Source organism: Pinus tabuliformis, chromosome 9 (genome assembly GCF_031772625.1).
Source record: "Pinus tabuliformis cultivar Carrire ecotype Pingquan chromosome 9, CPIR1, whole genome shotgun sequence".
NCBI classification, from domain to species: domain Eukaryota; kingdom Viridiplantae; phylum Streptophyta; class Pinopsida; order Pinales; family Pinaceae; genus Pinus; species Pinus tabuliformis.
The window spans coordinates 755,280,867-755,291,714 of NC_142307.1; the positions used below are offsets into that span (position 1 = coordinate 755,280,867).

The 10,848-nt window shown below is 37.0% G+C and overlaps 1 pseudogene across 1 annotated transcript; it reads left to right on the forward strand.

Annotated features, from left to right (window-relative positions):
- Positions 1-1,704: 1,704 nt before the first annotated feature.
- On the forward strand, positions 1,705-10,115 carry LOC149150897 (uncharacterized protein C24B11.05-like; annotated as a pseudogene). The gene is made up of 9 exons (XR_016263014.1): positions 1,705-1,809; positions 2,021-2,098; positions 2,201-2,266; positions 2,558-2,655; positions 3,089-3,126; positions 3,320-3,407; positions 3,515-3,750; positions 4,615-4,680; positions 9,764-10,115. The product of XR_016263014.1 is annotated as an uncharacterized protein C24B11.05-like (transcript).
- Positions 10,116-10,848: the final 733 nt, after the last annotated feature.

Sequence of the window (10,848 nt, forward strand, 5' to 3'; positions counted from 1 at the left end):
TGAAATAATTCAATTCTATGGAATCTAGGTTCCTCCTAATAAAGTAAATAGAGTAAGGTGTTATGTCAACATTGCTCAAATAGCTGCATCAAAGACATATGTATAAATGTGAAATGGCATGGCCAATAAGTTCCTCTTATTTATAAAAGTTATAGAAACTTGTTCCTTCAAAAAAATCAAAAGATACTAACATTGATTAATCTAATTCTGCATTGTTAAAAAATAAGAAACATGCATGTTTGCTAATAGTATAGAAAGCAGCCTGCTTTAAAAAACTCGGTTTATCTTTCTCTGATTTTCAAATGGGAAGATTCCAAATTAGGTCATTTTTTGTCAACTTCACTTTCATATTTTCAGCAAAATTAGGGTGATGAATTACAATTCCCTGAACGATTAATAGATGACTTTTTACATTATTGGGGAAGAGATTTATCCTAAAATCGTTTTTAAAAATAGGAAAAATATTTAAATTATTTTTAAAAAATTGGTATTAAAAATAAAGAATCATTTTTATAATTTTTCCAAGAATACTATAATACATAATAATAAACTTATATATATATAAAACATCCGATAACGGTAATGTTAGTAGAGAGAAGTGTTCGCATAGAAATCCCTGGACACAAGGTAAACTTTTTCTATAAAAGTTCTAACAACCAAATCCAGACTTCAAGGGCAAATTAAAACATGAGATCCTCCGGGAAATGTGTAAAATATAATTTAACTATCTAATCCTCCAAAAGAATGTAATCTAAAAGTATATGATAGGATCAAATACAACTGTGCTTTATCACTTAGTTCTTCATATATTCCATCCGATCTGTGAACAGCAAGAAAAGGAAAATCCAGACTCCAGGGGCAAATTAAAACATGAGATTCTTCGGGTCACCGTCCAAAAGAATGTAATCTAAAAGTATATGATAGGATAAAATATGTGTGCTTTATCACTTAATCCTTCACATATTCCATCCGATCTGTGAACAATAGCTAAAAAGAAAGGCAATCTATGTTAAGAAAATCCTATATAGGTGGGCAACAGATTCTCTCCCAGCGTTTTCCAAAGGACATTGATTCTCTTCAGATGACCCAGACATAGAATGTCATTCTGCTCTTACAGTTGAACAATGTTCCACTCGGCAAATATCCTTAACGTCAAAGACAATAAACGATTTTTTCTATTGTAATCCGGAAGGATGTGAACATTTGGAAAGTCCTTTTTCAAAATCGTCATCCTCCCAATCTCTCTCTAACCACGGTTAGGATTAGATAGGTAGTGTAGGATAGAATGGTTCTGGATAATTATGCATTACCTGCCTACCACTCAAATGCTCTTTCTAGATTCGCCGTGCCTTTTCAGCTTCCATATCTTTGACAAAAGTCGAATCCCTCATACCCGTCCAGATGTATCCTCGAATGGACCACCCCTGAAAAGGAAGCCATCTACAAGGCACTCACATTATCAGGTTTTTAATTGACAAAAAACCTTATTGTATCTTCTTCATATAAATAACGAAATAACTTAAGGAATCCTCTTCATATCAACAACAAAATAATTTGTAGTCGTATAACCGTGGAATCAAACGAATTTGAAATCATGGGGCCATGCAGGAGAATGTTATCTACAATAATCAAGTCTATCCTCATAACTTCATCGGAGACATTGGAGATCTATTTAAGGCACACGATCTTCCCCTTCAATACCAGCTCCATTCCATTTAATCTCGCAACCTTGCACTTCATTCCATATTATCAGCAGAATAGCCATTTCTATTAATATACAGTGCCTCTCTACGTGTTGCATTCAGCCGGGTATGTTCTCCTCTACCAAAATTCAACATATTTGATCTTGTCTACAGATTATCGTATTAGATGGTTCCTACGTTTGTATTCAGTTTCAATCAGTAATTAGTACCCTATTCTTGTTTCCTTCGTATGCATGGAAATTAATAAATTAGGATGAAAATGGTTGAATATATATCTTTGGGAGTGATCGATAATTGGTTGAATATATATATTGCAGAGTGATCCATAATGGCACGAAATGATCAGATTCGACTCGTGAAAGACCAGAGGCCTCGATATGACTGCCTTCTGTTTGGTAAGCATCACAGGTTTCTGTGTCCTTTTCGTTTCTCCTTTTTCGATTGGTATCGAACTACTGCTGTATGTATTCGTTTCTGATTCCAATCTGCTGTTTTAGATCTGGACGACACATTATATCCCTTAAGTTCCGGAATTGCTGCTGCATGCACCAGAAACATTGCAGGTAATCTTGTTGGAATCAAACATTAGTTTTAGATTTTAATTTAAGCCATGTCCGAAATTCGGTTTGAGATTGGCAAGCTTGGAGTTACATATACAAATTTCCAATATTTTATTGGTTTCCATTTATATGAATTTTGAATACCCATCTTCGAGCTCTGCAACATGAAGGTGATCTGGACTAGCTTTCACATTCAGTATACCCACTTTAAGATTCAATTATGATTTCTCCATTGGAATTGACGGAACTTTTGACATTTGAACTGTGCGTGCGATCTGGTTGTTTCTATGACAGATTATGCGAATCAAAAGCTTGGCATTGAAAAGAATAGAATCCCAGACATGTTTAAAGAACTGTATACAACTTATGGCACATCCATGGCTGGACTCAGGGTAAGCATTCAATCTTTTTTGTTTGGTGGAATTCAGCATTGCATTTCAACTTTCAAGGTTAAAAAAATTATTTCAGCGACTGGGTAGCTTCTCTACTCGACTGCTGAGCCGTTCTGCAACACTGTACACGTAACAGATTTAGCAAGTAGCGTAAGAATGAAAATATGAGCTGGTTCCCTAGACCGTTCTTCTTGCTGAAAAACTGACATACACTTTCCATAATTATTCCATTGTCTTCTATGATTGGCCCATGGGAATTGGTCCATTGGTCACCACACAACCAAGAGACATATAGCAAAATCTTCAGAACAAAATTTTGTTTCTCGTCTGATTTGTTCAGGGTCTTGACTGGGGATTCCACTTCAATTGGCATCTACTTTGTCCACATTCAAGAATTTATTGCATTTTTGACCATGTCGTTTGATCTATGCAGGCGGAGGGCTATGAATTTGACTACGACGATTACCACAGGTATTTAAGAAATCTTATCTCTTGTTTGTCCTACAAATCTTTAAAAGAAATAAAAATAATAACAATGATTTTCCATTCATTCTTTACTTTTATTGGAATACAATTGATTGCCATACTTTTATTGGAATACAATTGAATGTTTCTGGCCAGAAGAGCGATCGTACTTAGATCAAATCATATATTTCTTATACAGTTTTGTTCATGGAAGACTTCCATACGAGAATCTTAAACCAGACCCTATTCTGAAGAATTTGTTATTAAGCATGCCACAAAGGAAAATTGTAAGTATATATCGTTAGCCTTCCATTTCTTTATATGAATTTAATACATGATGATGGCATCCTGAGGTTTTGGGAAATTTTTAAAAGATACTTCTTATGTGAAACAGATATTTACGAATGGTGACAGAGTTCATGCACAGAGGTCCTTAACAGGGTGGGGTTGAGAGATTGCTTTGAAGGCATAATATGCTTTGAGACACTTAATCCTCCTTCACACACTACTGGAAACAACAATAAAGCGGCTGCTAACTCTACGACAGCGAAGACTCCCGTTGTTTGCAAGCCGTCAAAAGAGGCCATAAGGCAGGCTCTTCGACTTGCAAAGGCTGATCCACAAAGAACGGTATGGTGCCCAAAATGCTTTGATAGCGATCTCCAGTGAGTTATATAATTCTATTAGATGTTAATTAAACAACAGTATAAATGCAAATCGAGATCAGTATATACTATATATTGGTGTCTAATAAAGATTTGTATATACTGGTGTCAAATTTTGTTAGTGTAATCGGATTTTTATTGTTTTCTGATATCTGCCTGTAAGGGGTACCATGAGGAATCATGTCAAGGGCGGCTATTATTTAAGTGAAATGTCATTTTGATTCCATAAAATAAAATAATCAGACTAGACATTTCTTTATAGAGACTATTGTCATTTGTTTGCTCCATGTTGTGTTGAGGAGTATTTATATCTTTTCTAGAAATGACCATCTAGTCGGTCAAAAATGATTTAGATGCAGAAACTTTTTCCACTGTAAATGACTCCATTGTCTTTTGAAAAATCATATTACCGCAGGATTTCAAGGCAGAGATGTCCGTTAGTGTAATCACATCCTCCATAGCGCCTAATCATGGACTTTTGTCCCTTTTCAACTTATTGCACTCGGCCGTAGTTTAGTCCCAAAACATAGATCTGAAGTTTTGTAATGCCATGCCATGCCACAAAACTGTTGGGTTGATCATATCTTATAAACCTCCTAATCATCCACGAATCTTTAGATAGCTTCCCTTTTAAAAAAAGAGGAGCCCCATAGAGAATATTGTTCTATAAGCCTTAAAGCAACTTGGTAACCTTGCATATCCACATCATATGCTTAATTATTTATGCTTTAAGGGACATAAAAAAATAAAAAAAAAACATGCATTTTTCTTTACATTATATAGCGCCCTTTGTAAGAGTTGTGTCTAAATCTGTTTTGCTCTCTTGCAGATCTTTTTTGATGACAGTCCCCGAAATATAGCAGCAGGAAAGCGTGAAGGCCTGCATACTGTATTGGTAAGACAATTTGATGCTTTTTGCTGTTGGGGATTTTTCTGGTAAAATTCCAGAAACAAAATCACAGAACACAGAGACAATGCTCTGATTCAAACACAGGATCTTTAACACAACAGAAACTTAAAAAAAATTATTATTTGCAGCAGACAGAGTTTTCACACACCACACATTTCTATTCATTAATAAAAGCAACTGCTGTTACAAATTTCTTCCTCTCTCTCAGAGGGATTCACCAGGAACATTTGAGTTCCACACAAAAACTACTCTGTCTCTCCTGAGAAATACTATGTCTCAGTTTTTTAAATTAACACACTGCTGTGAAGAATTACATACATTGATTTTTCTCACGCTGCTGCGTGTTCCTTTTTTTTGCATATTCAGAACTATACATGCGCACTGCTGTGCATTACAATACTCATACACGCTGCTGCGTTCTTCCCTCTTCTTTCTCCTCAACACAACAAAAAAAACATTACATATATATATGACAACAAAAGGAAATTACTTCACGTTTTCACTTGCCATGCTTCTGTAAAAGAAATAATGAAAATTAAATGATTTTACCAGCTTTTACTTGTGCCCATACTCCCGCTGAAATAAAATTAAAAACTTCACCAAAACTTACCAACCCACAGTAAATTCCATTTACTGCTTTTACTGACATTTACTGGCGGTCAATAAATGTAACTTTTACTTCACGTCAGATTTATTTGCTGTTGGCCTGTACTTCAACCATTGACTTCAATTGGATCGCATCGTAGAATCTCTTTTGGCGGAACACAAAAGTGGAGCACACACACATTAGTGCGATCTGCGATATGCGATCGGATCGCATCGCATCATCGCAATCGGAGAAATCAAGTGAACAAAATGGAGGATCCAAGCACACATGCGATAAGCGATCTGCGATCTCATCGCATCGCAAAGGTAAGGAAAAAACGGTTTGCTGCAGTTGAAATTATATTTCAACACTCCCCTTTAATTTCAATTGCTGGGCATTCAATCATACCCAAACACTTCCTCACATAGAGGGATTCACCAATACTGCTGTTACAAAGACATCTCTCTCACATAGAGGGATTCACCAACTGCTTCTGATGCAGTTCCACAAACATCAAAAGAGTCTTCCTCTTAACAGAGGGATTTACCTGAGACTGTGCTAAAGAGCACCTTCCTCTTGACAGAGGGATTCAACATGTGACTGTGCTGAAAAGCACCTTCCTCATGACAGAGGGATTCACCATGTGACTGCTTCAAGTGCAGTTCCAAAACAAAACATTCATTGCACTGTTGTGCATACCCATTACATTGTTCTTTTATGCTGCTGCACTGTTGTGTCATCTTCTTTGCTGCGTCTACCCCACACTGCTGTGTCTGCTCCACGCTACTGCGTCTACACCTACACTGCTGTGCGTTTCACTACTTGCTATTGTGTTGCTGCACTTCACTTACATTTCTTTGCAAACTCTGCATTGCTGTGCGTTAATAAAAAAATTCTTACATATGCGTTGCTGCGCCTTCCCTTTCTCACATTCACACTGTTGTGTGAGAATTCTTTACTTGTGCACTTATGCGTGCTTCCCTTCTTCACAATGGGAAAACTTTTCTTCACGCTGCTGCGTGGGTTACAATGCACTGCTGTCCATACCCATAACCATAGACTCTGTACTCCCCTGGGTTTTTATTCGCTGCTGCGTTGCCTCTGCAATTTGCACTGTTGTGCGTAAAAATTTCTCACACTGCTGTGCCCATACACTAACTCTTTACTCTGCATTACTTGCATATAAAAAGAAATCATCCTCACGCTGCTGCGCTTCATTCTCCACACAAAAAAAATTAACACGGGCTGCCCCTGTTCCTTTTTACACCCTTGCTTCACACAATCTTCGTCTTCATTTTTTTATTTACACAATGCACTGCTGTGCAATTCCTTTCGTTTTTCTGCTGCCACACACATTCTCATTCATCCCATGTGCATTAAAAATATACGCTGCCCCAGTTTTTCTTTATGCACTTCTGTGCATATTGCATTGCATATGTGATAAAAAACAAAGCAAAAACATTACATTTTTCAACATCGCTGCATATTACATTTCAGAGAGATTAACAAAAAGATTTCATTTGCGCTCTGCTGCGCTGCAATACATCCTCCATGCAGTCTCCATGCCCTGCAGACTTTTTTTTCTCTGCTTTTATGGCAGATTTAATTCCATATCTCTCCCCTATAACAAGATCTTCATCAAAGAATGACTGTTAAAACAGTTCAGCAATTATGATAAAAAAAATTACAGGCTCCCCTTAACTGTTTACATCATCTTCTTTCAGCAAAGTTTTCTTAAAAGAAACTTAGATCAGCTTGAGAGCTCAAGGGACTTTCAGACTGTATTTCCTTCCTTCTCCATACTTGTGTAACTTTCTTCTTTTGTGTGGGTCTAGCTTGCATAGGAGCCCATCTTAAGTTACAGTCACGTGCCATATGCCCAATGTTATGACACTTGAAACATTCTACATTGCTCATGAATAAGAATTCATGATTTCTTCCTATAAAATTGTTTCTTGGAGGTTGTTGGAGACCATAACATCTATCTCTATGAAATGCTCTACAGTCTTTTGCCATATGGCCAAAGTTTGAGCAAGAATAACAATAACCATAAAATGAACTTTGGTACCTGGGAGATGGAGGTTTCCTTGATGTACTTCTGAAGCCTTGCTGCCTTGAGATTCTTTGATGATAACCATTGCATCTTGCCTCTTTGACATCAGCTACATTTCTTCTTGGAGCTGGTTTTCTGCTTGGAGTAGGATTTCTTCTATTGTAGCCTTCATTTTTCTCCTTGCCTTTGCTGAAACTAGGAGCATCACAATTTCTTTCTGCCTTCTTCGCATCTCCTCTGTTTAAAGCATATTCATTCTTGTTTGAGGGTTCAGCTACATACCCAAGTCCTGATTTATCAGATGGAGATCTGTGATAGCTGAGCATGTCATCCAAGGCTTGAGAGCTCTTCATGATTTTGTTCATCCCTTCAACCTTTTTCTTGAGGAGGACAATCTCTTCTTCCAATCTTTCACATTCATTATTTTTCTTTGTAAGTTGTTCCTCAGTTTCTTCCTTGCTACGAGTAGCTTCAACTGCTACTATTTTAAGAGAGATGATGTCTGTCTTCATTTTGGAGATTTCTGCTTGACTGCTCTCCATTTTCTTTTCAGCTTCTTGTGCCTGCTTCCTGGCTTCTTGTAATTCAGACTTAAGGGAGGAGACCTCTGCCTTGTACTGTCCAATCTCTTCTACAAGTTTATTCACTCTCTTGTGCCTTTGTTCAAGTTGACTTGTCAAGACATCTTCCTGCTTCTTTGCTTTATTCAGCTGATTTGTCATGGATATGACTTCTTCATGATGTTTCCTTTTGCTTTCATCAAGTTCCTTCTTAAGCTTGGCAAGCTCTTCATCCCTTTCTTTTACTTGAAGTTTGATGAGGTCAACCTTCTCACTTTCAGCTTCTATGATGGGTTCAGAATTTTCTTCTTGACTGATGATCATGGTCAGTGCTCCCTTTGCATGAAGGTCATGAAGTCTGTCCCATATCTCCTTTGCTGATGAATATTTTCCTAGATTCTTCTTTACAGAATCAGGCAGTCCATCCAAGATTATTTTTGCTGCTTGTGCATTACACTCCTTGGATTCTCTATCCATCTTGCTATCATCAATCACTGATTTCCAGATTTCAATCCCTTCAGACTGTAAGAAAGCCCTCATTTTTATTTCCCATATATCAAAGTTCCCATCGAACCTTGGAGCCTCAAATAGAATGCTTTTAAATAGATTGTCTTCTATTTTAGTAGAAGAGGGAGACACAACCTTAGGAGGATTGGAGGCTTTTTTCTTTGACCTTGCCATTCTTAACTATGCTTCAAATTACCTGACTGTGTTTTTAAAATGACTCACTGTTTCTTCAACAGCAACACAGAAAATTAATCTGAGAAATACCTGAATCCTTTTGCTGAGTCTTCACACTGCTGGAGAAGCTTTTTCTGCTGCAACAAGAATCTTTCCTTCAGCTTCTTTGAACCCTTCAAAGAGCCTGGACCAGCTCTGATACCACTGTTGGGGATTTTTCTGGTAAAATTCCAAAAACAAAATCACAGAACACAGAGACAATGCTCTGTTTCAAACACAGGATCTTTAACACAACGGAAACTTTAAAAAAATTATTATTTGAGGCAGACAGAGTTTTCACACACCACACATTTCTATTCATTAATAAAAGCAACTGCTGTTACAAATTTCTTCCTCTCTCTCAGAGGGATTCACTATGAACATTTGAGTTCCACACAAAAACTACTCTGTCTCTCCTGAGAAATACTCTGTCTCAGTTTTTTAAATTAACACAGTGCTGTGAAGAATTACATACATTGATTTTTCTCACGCTGCTGCGTGTTCCTTTTTTTTGCATATTCAGAACTATACATGCGCACTGCTATGCATTACAATACTCATACACGCTGCTGCGTTCTTCCCTCTTCTTTCTCCTCAACACAACAAAAAAAACATTACATAAATATATGACAACAAAAGGAAATTACTTCACGTTTTCACTTGCCATGCTTCCGTAAAAGAAATAATGAAAATTAAATGATTTTACCAGCTTTTACTTGTGCCAATACTCCCGCTGAAATAAAATTAAAAACTTCATCAAAACTTATTTTACTGACATTTACTGGCGGTCAATAAATGTAACTTTTACTTCACGTCAAATTTATTTGCTGTTGGCCTGTACTTCAACCATTGACTTCAATTGGATCGCATCGCAGAATCTCTTTTGGCGGAACACAAAAGTGGAGCACACACACATTAGTGCGATCTGCGATATGCGATCGGATCGCATCGCATCATCGCAATCGGGGAAATCAAGTGAACAAAATGGAGGATCCAAGCACACATGCGATAAGCGATCTGCGATCTCATCGCATCGCAAAGGTAAGGAAAAAACGGTTTGCTGCAGTTGAAATTATATTTCAACATTTGCAAGAAGTTCTAGCCGGTCCAACTTTAGTCAATTACTAATATTATCCTTCACTGTAATAGGTGGGCACTTCAGTCAGAACAGAGGGAGCGGATTTTGCCCTGGAAAGTATTCACAACGTTAGGGAAGCTTTGCCTGAGATATGGGTAAAAGATACAGAGAGCTCCAAAAATGTTCGGCGGTCAAGAGGAGCGACTGCAGCTATTGAAACTGTTGTCACAGCATAAGCTATCAATGAGGGAGTCGGGAACCTTGAAAACCCATTGGAACCTTGCCTCTACCTAGGGGAAACTCCTACTATCTGTAACCTTGTTATTAAATTGCATAAATGATCTCGAAAATCCTTTAATGAATGCTTTAGCGATATTAGCTCTGTATAAATTGATCAATATATCAGACTATCGAAAGTGTTTTTATATAACAATTTCTCCTTTTATCCTATCTCTATTTCTGGTCCAATTTTAGAAGGGCTGTATTAAAAGTTAATCTTACACCGAGATTTGCTTAAACATTAAGACATTTTCAATGGTTTTATTCAGTTATCATGGTTCTCCTCCGCGCCCTGGGAAATGGATTTGTAAACGTTTAATCAGATCATTAGTGCAACCAAACGAATGGGAGGGTATTTGGATGTATAATTGCAGTACCTTCGTCAATATCATTGGCATATGCCGTCGAGTTCGGTGTTTTGTAATGATTAGATTATATTTATCATTGCAAATCTGTATGGTCATTAGTATTTGCATTCTCATATTTCGTAACACGTAGAAAGGAAACACAACCAATACGGTTTAGGATCGATGGTAAATAGGAGCAAAACGATGAGGTTGAGAAACAAAAGGAAATTGAGGAAAAGGGAAGGAAGATATTGTTATATAGATGAAATGTAGGCGGATTTTCTAAATTAATTGTGTAAAGAAATAGGTCGGTGTCGCTTTTTCATAGAAAGAAATTTATAAAGGCAATACGGTAAGGGTGGATGGGTGGATGGGTTTCTTATGGATTCCTACATTGATTTTTATTTTCTTTCATGATTTATTAAACCTCGAAGAGTAATTTCGTATTTCTAGTCAAATATTAATAGCTTTAAGTGCAATTTTGATTGTACTCATTCCTAAATCAGATAATCCGTCTCTTTTTAACCATA